Source organism: Triticum aestivum, chromosome 3B (assembly GCF_018294505.1).
Source record: "Triticum aestivum cultivar Chinese Spring chromosome 3B, IWGSC CS RefSeq v2.1, whole genome shotgun sequence".
Lineage (NCBI taxonomy): Eukaryota > Viridiplantae > Streptophyta > Magnoliopsida > Poales > Poaceae > Triticum > Triticum aestivum.
In genome coordinates, this window is record NC_057801.1 from 311,927,938 (window position 1) to 311,934,612 (window position 6,675).

Genomic DNA, 6,675 nt, shown 5'->3' on the forward strand with positions numbered 1-6,675 from the left:
GCCGCCTCCTCGCCGGATCCGGCTGGGCCAGCCCCTCTCCGTGCATCCCCGGTCTCCTCCGACCCCGAGCATCTCCGGCTGCCTCCGGCCCCGTCTCCGGCGAGCTTCTCCGGCGAGGTCCGTGGATCGGGATCAGATCCACCACCTCGCCCATCCAAACGCCTTCCCCACGCCCGGATCCCTCCGTCCCGGGTCGAACCCGTCCCGCGTTGACTTTCGCGGAGGTAAAAATTTGCCTAAGTCCCAGATTTGTGTAATTTTTATGCCATGTTCGACCTGACATATCTCTGCATCCGTAGCTCCGTTTCGTGCGTATAATATATCAAATTGTTCGTCTCAACGAGTACATCATTTCATTCCATTGCATCATATTCATTTGAGCTCATCTTGATGCCTGAATCATCGTTGCAAGAGTGCTTCATGATGTTTTCTGCTGTCTGTTAACAGAACGAGCTCTTTTGTCATTTTTGCCATGATTGATGTGTGCTTCCTATGAGGTTGATGTCTTCATGTGTTTTGAACTATGCCATGACATCTTTACAGGGGTGTATGCCATGTATTTTTGTGACCAATGTGGTGACTAGCACAAGAATGCAAACTAGGCATCGTGATGTTGCTGATTTTAGTCCCTGTTCTGCTGTTATTTTGATGCCATGTAAACTTGATGCTACAGAGAGATCCGTGCATATTTTGAGATACTTCAGTAAGGGTGTTTTGAACATAAGGTTGTTCTCTATCCATCCCTGCCCTTGGTTGCAATTATGGAGTAGTCTAGCATGTCATTTTCATGCTCTACTTTTGCTTCAAAATGTTTCCGGGCAGATTGTTTACATGTTATTCAATTTTGCCAAGGTTGTTGCTAGTGTTCCATGCACCCTATGACCTTGCTATTGACATGATTAGCTTCATATACATGTCTTCTTACTGTTTGGTACCTTGTCATGCCATGTATTGCTTTTTGGTGAGTGGTACAAGCTCACCAACATGCCTTCATAATTCTGTTCCTGCCATGTATGAATCTGTATTATAACTTGCCGTGTTTACATGGGTGCCATGATATTTTTCTGTTACTTTTTGGCTTATGGTCAGTAAGGGACTTTTGATCTATGCATTTAGTAGTTTCATGCCATGCCTTTGTTTTCCATGATAAGTTCCTGTAACATGTTGTTTGATAGCTCTAAACATTGCAACCTGATGTTATTTTCTGCAAAGTCTGAAATTGTTATAACTTGCAATCTTACCACGTGTGTTTGAGCATGTTCTAGTGATTTCTGGAGATAGCTCAGTGTTCATGTTTTGTTATGCTTTACCTGTAGATCATGACCATGTCTTTTGTTTTCATGTTGAGATGCTGTAGCCTATTGTTTTGATGCTTGCAATATGCCTAGTTGCTGTTTTGGACAGATTGTTGCTATAACTTGTATAGAGTGTGTGTGTTGAACCGTTGCTCCGTTTTGAGTGTGCTCTATATGAAACTTGCTTGATTTTGCATGTAGTTTCATATTATCATGTTGCATCCATGTTTTGAGATGTTTGCTTGATGTTTGAGTGCATTTTGCATCAATGCCATGTTTAACTTGTTTTGCTCATATCTTCTAGGCCGTAGCTCCGAACTAAATGAACTTTATATGTAACTTGACTGGAACTTCATGTAGATCATCTTGGTGCATCTTAACTTGCTGTTTAACAACTTGAACATAAGGTTTGTTCAGATCTGGACCAATTTCGAAATATGCATATGAGGACTTACCGGAATTGTTATATGTTGTTCCAGCCTCATTTAAACTTGCCTTGATGTGTTGCTCTTGTTTGCATCATCCCTTGCCATGAGTAGATTCATGTAGTCTTGTAATGCATGCTTGTTGTGCATCATGTCTTGTTCATGTGTGGTGTGTTTACTATGTTGTGTGCTTCTTCTCAATAGTTCCCGTTTCGTTGCGATCGTGAGGATTTGTTCGTCTACGCTTGGTTCGTCTTCGTGGCTTCATCTTCTTCATGGACTCGTTCTTCTTCCTTGCGGGATTTCAGGCAAGATGACCGCTACCCTGGATCTCACTACTATCATTGCTATGCTAGTTGCTTCGTTCTATCGCTTTGCTGCGCTACCTATCACCTGTTTATCAAGCATCCCAAATTGCCATGAACCTATAACCTTTGACACCTTTTCCTATGCAAACCGTTGCTTGGCTATGTTACCGCTTTGCTCAGCCCCCTTACAGTGTTGCTAGTTGCAGGTGAAGTTGAAGATTGCTCCATGGTGGACAGGATTTTGGTTGGGATATCACGATATCTCTTATATTATTAATGCATCTATATACTTGGTAAAGGGTGGAAGGCTCGGCCTTTTGCCTAGTGTTTTGTTCCACTCTTGCCGCCCTAGTTTCCGTCATACCGGTGTTATGTTCCCGGATTTTGCGTTCCTTATGCGGTTGGGTGATTTATGGGACCCCCATGACAGTTTGCTTTGAATAAAACTCCTCCAGCAAGGCCCAACCTAGGTTTTACCATTTCCCTCACCACCACCTACTTTTCCCTTGGGAGTCGCTCTCTCCAGGGTCATCTTTATTATAGCCCCCCCGGGCCAGTGCTTGTCTAAGTGTTGGTCTGAACCAGAGCCACTTCCAGTGCCACCTCGGGGAAACTCGAGGTCTGGTTTTAGTTGTACGTAGTGTTCATCCGGTGTTGCCCTGAGAACGAGATATGTGCAGCTCCTATCGGGATTGTCGGTGTATCGGGCGGTCTTGCTGGTCTTGTTTTACCATTGTCGAAATGTCTTGTAAACCGGGATTCCGGGTCTGATCGGGTCTTCCTGGGAGAAGGTATATCCTTCGTTGATCGCGAGAGCTTATCATGGGCTAAGTTGGGACACCCCTGCAGGGTATAATCTTTCGAAAGCCGTGCCTGCGGTTATAGGAAGATGGGAATTTGTTCATTTACGGTTGTAGATAACTTGACACCAGATCCAAATTAAAACGCATCAACCGTGTGTGTAGCCGTGATGGTCTCTTTTCGGCGGAGTCTGGGAAGTGAACACGGTTTCTGGGTTATGTTTGACGTAAGTAGGAGTTCAGGATCACTTCTTGATCATTGCTAGTTTCACGTCCATTCCGCTTGATCTCTTCCCGCTCTTATTTGCGTATGTTAGCCACCATATATGCTTAGTCGCTGCTACAACCTCACCACTTTACCCCTTCCTTTCCCTTTAAGCTTTGCTAGTCTTGATACCCATGGTAATGGGATTGCTGAGTCCTCGTGGCTCACAGATTACTACAACAATAGTTGCAGGTACAGGTTTTGCGATGATCATGACGCGAGAGCGATGTTACTTGTTTGGAGTTCTTCTTCTGCTTCTTTGATCAGGGGATAGGTTCTAGGTCGGCAGCCTGGGCTAGCAGGGTGGATGTCGTTTGAGTTTCTGTTTGTGTTTCATCCGTAGTCGGATGATGCTCTGATGTATTGTGATGTTGTATTCGTGTGACATTGTATGCCTCTTGTATGTATCCCCATCTATTTTGTAATGTTGATGTAATGATATCCACGTTGCAAAAGCGTTTCAAGTTCCTTTTGGATAGGGTCACATATTGGGCGTGACAAGTTGGTATCAGAGCCTCGACCGACCCTAGGAGCCCCCTTGATTGATTGGTAGTTTGGCCGTTGTTGAGTCTAGAAGAAAACTATTTTTCGAAGTCTAGTTATATCGGAGAGTAGGAATTCTTTTTACTCCTCAACCCCTTCGTCGCTCTGGTCAGGAATCTTGACATAGGTGTTTTGAATTACTTCTCTTCCCCTTTCAAATTTTTCTTTAGGTTCACGCAGTTGGTTTTTCGATCGTTGGTTCTCAGCTCTTTTCATCCGGTGCATTTCTCGTCAAGTTGACTCGAGCCTCTTCATCATTATCAAGTTCAATCCTCAGTTGTTTTATTTTCCCACCCGCCCACCCTTCTTCTTCTCGGAACCGGAGTCCGTAATCGAGTATCCATCCTACTCATGCGAAGTCTTTGCCTTCTTTCCCCAATGATTTCAACCGGTGTTTTCTCTTCAAGATATTCGTCGGTTTCCCCTTCCAAGTTGCCTTTGTTTTCCCGCCCTCCCACCCTTTTTCTTCCCAGAGTCTGACTCTCTCTCGACCATCTATTTCATTCGTGTGGCGCCTCTTAAGTCTTCCCTCAATCTTTTCAACCGGTGAATTCTCGTCTCGTTCATCATTCTTCATCTTTTTCTTCTCCGGTGGTTTCAATTCCATTTTCGATAGTGATTATATTCTTTCCCTCAGCTCAAGTGCCTTCCCTGCTCGTTTGTCTCTCGCCAGTTTATCCTCCCGGAGTCCTCAAGACATCTCAGGAGATTCGTCTGTGTTCTAATTAATTCGAGGTTGTCACCTCATTCAAACATTTCAATTGTTCCGGTGCATCATTTATCTGTTCAACAATCCTTTTCAACGGTGTTATCTCTTTAGTGGGCCCTAACCCACAGGTCTTTTCCCAGGATCTTACCTGACTCTTCTAATTCCCCCGGAGTGATTCTCGATTCTTTTAGGTGTGACGTAAGAATGGATCCCATTAGTGTCATGCCTTCTCCAAGATCTCGTTCAAATTCTTGTCATTGTTGGCTCAACCTCTTTGCTTTTCATTCTACCGGAGTACCTCAGTTATTTTGGTGTTGTTTCTCGTCGGCATTTGAAGATCGAAGAAGAGTTTTTCCTCTAAATTTTGCCCGTTCTCCCAAAGATTCGTGGTTCTAGCTTCATGTTATCAGTCTCGAATTATTCCATTTGTCAGATATTTTCTCACCCATCCGGAGTATGTCAGGAGTTGTTTTTCGGAGGCCATCGTTCCAGAAGAATTCTTCGTCCTCAGATTTCAGCTACCGTTATCCAATTGTCCCGGTGCTTCGTTCAAGTGTTCTTTAATCAGCTCATTATCTCTTCGTTCTTTTGCATCTAAATCCCCTCAAGCTTATTTGTTCTTCTAATTCTTCCCGGTGATTCATTCTCTTTCGTCAATCAATTTTTGAATTCTTACGGTGGTTCGTTCAAGATTCTTTTTCCTTGATCATCATTTTTATTCATTCGTTCTTTCAATCATACCGGTGGTTCAAGAAGACTCTCTCAAGTTTGGTGCTATCCCTTCTCAAGTTTGCGATATGTTCCTTCTCAATCTTTTCAAGAAGAATAAGTAGTATGCAAAATCCATTGTTGGTCATCAATTTAATTTGATGAAGGATAAGCATACAATAAATCTTATTCGTATTTCACCCGAGTGAGTAATCCTTTCCTTCGGAGTTTATTCTTGAGGAGAAAATTCTAGTTCCAGGTGCTTTCATCTTTTCTTTTCCGGAGTTCAAATTTCCTCGGCCATCTCGTTGGAACCTCCATCTAAATCATCGCAAGGCTCATCTTATTCTTTCATCCTTCATTCTATCTCATCATCCTTTTGTTACCGGAGTTCTTCATGGTGGTTCTTCATGATTTAGTCTTTTCTTCAAGAGTTCATCAAGATTCTTGTCGGTGGAGTTCAAGCATCTTTTCTTCTCGCGTCTCGAAGTGCAATTAATTCTCTGTATTCTTTGAAGTGGAGTTTTGCATTCCTTCGTTCCTCTCAGCTATTTAATCTTTTCCGCTTGTGGTCGTTATCAGCTCATAAATTTTGAGATGTTTTTCATAAGTCCACAACAAGCTTATTCTTTCGTTGTTGATTTTCTCAACAACTCCGTTCAACCTTTCCTTCTAAGTTCTTTTCATTCAATTCTTTCAATTCTTTCCGGAGGTTTTGTGTCATGTCTTCATCAAGTGCCGTTCCATCTTCTGAAGTTTGTGTTCCATTCCTTCCATTTTCAGCCAGAGTGCTGCATAAATCTTTTCAGTCTTATTTGTTTCTTATCTTGTTCTAACCGGAGTTGTTTCATAGTCTATCTGATTCCGTGAGCTTTCGATTCTCGTCATTCTCGTCGTTCCTTTCTTTTTCTCGAGTGATCTCGATTCTTTGCGTCTTCTCGAGTTCTTGTTTCACCTCATCCATTTTTCCATTTTTCTCTTCCGTCTCGGTCCTAAGATCTCGGGACGAGATCTCTTGTTAGTGGAGGAGTGTTGTAACGCCCCGGATTCAATGCGCCAGGTGTCTGCCAGTTATTCGCCGCCTTTGCCATGTCATTTGCTTGCGTGTTGCATTTTGTCATGTCATCATATGCATTGCATTGCATACGTGTTCGTCTCATGCATCCGAGCATTTTCCCCGTTGTCCGTTTTGCAATCCGGCAATCCTATGCCCTCCGGCATTCCCCTTTTTGTCTCTCGTTGTGAGCGGGTGTTAAACGTTCTCGGAATGGCCCGAGGTTTGCCAAGAGGCCTTGGTATACCACCGGTAGACCGCCTGTCAAGTTTCGTGCCATTTGGAGGTCGTTTGGTACTCCAACGATTAACCGGGTAACCGTAAAAGCCCCCATTCTCTATGCAGCCCAACACCCTTCCAAAGTGGCCCAAACGCCATCTAACTCCCCTCCATGCTCTCGGTCATTTGATCACGATCGCGTGGCCGAAAACCGCTCTTCATTTGGACTCTCCTAGCTCCCTCTACCTATATAAACACCTCCCCCTCCGAAATTCGCGGTGCAACCCTAGCCTTTTTTCCCTCGCGCCGCCGGACGTTTCTTCCTCACCGACGGACATGTCTGCTTCGT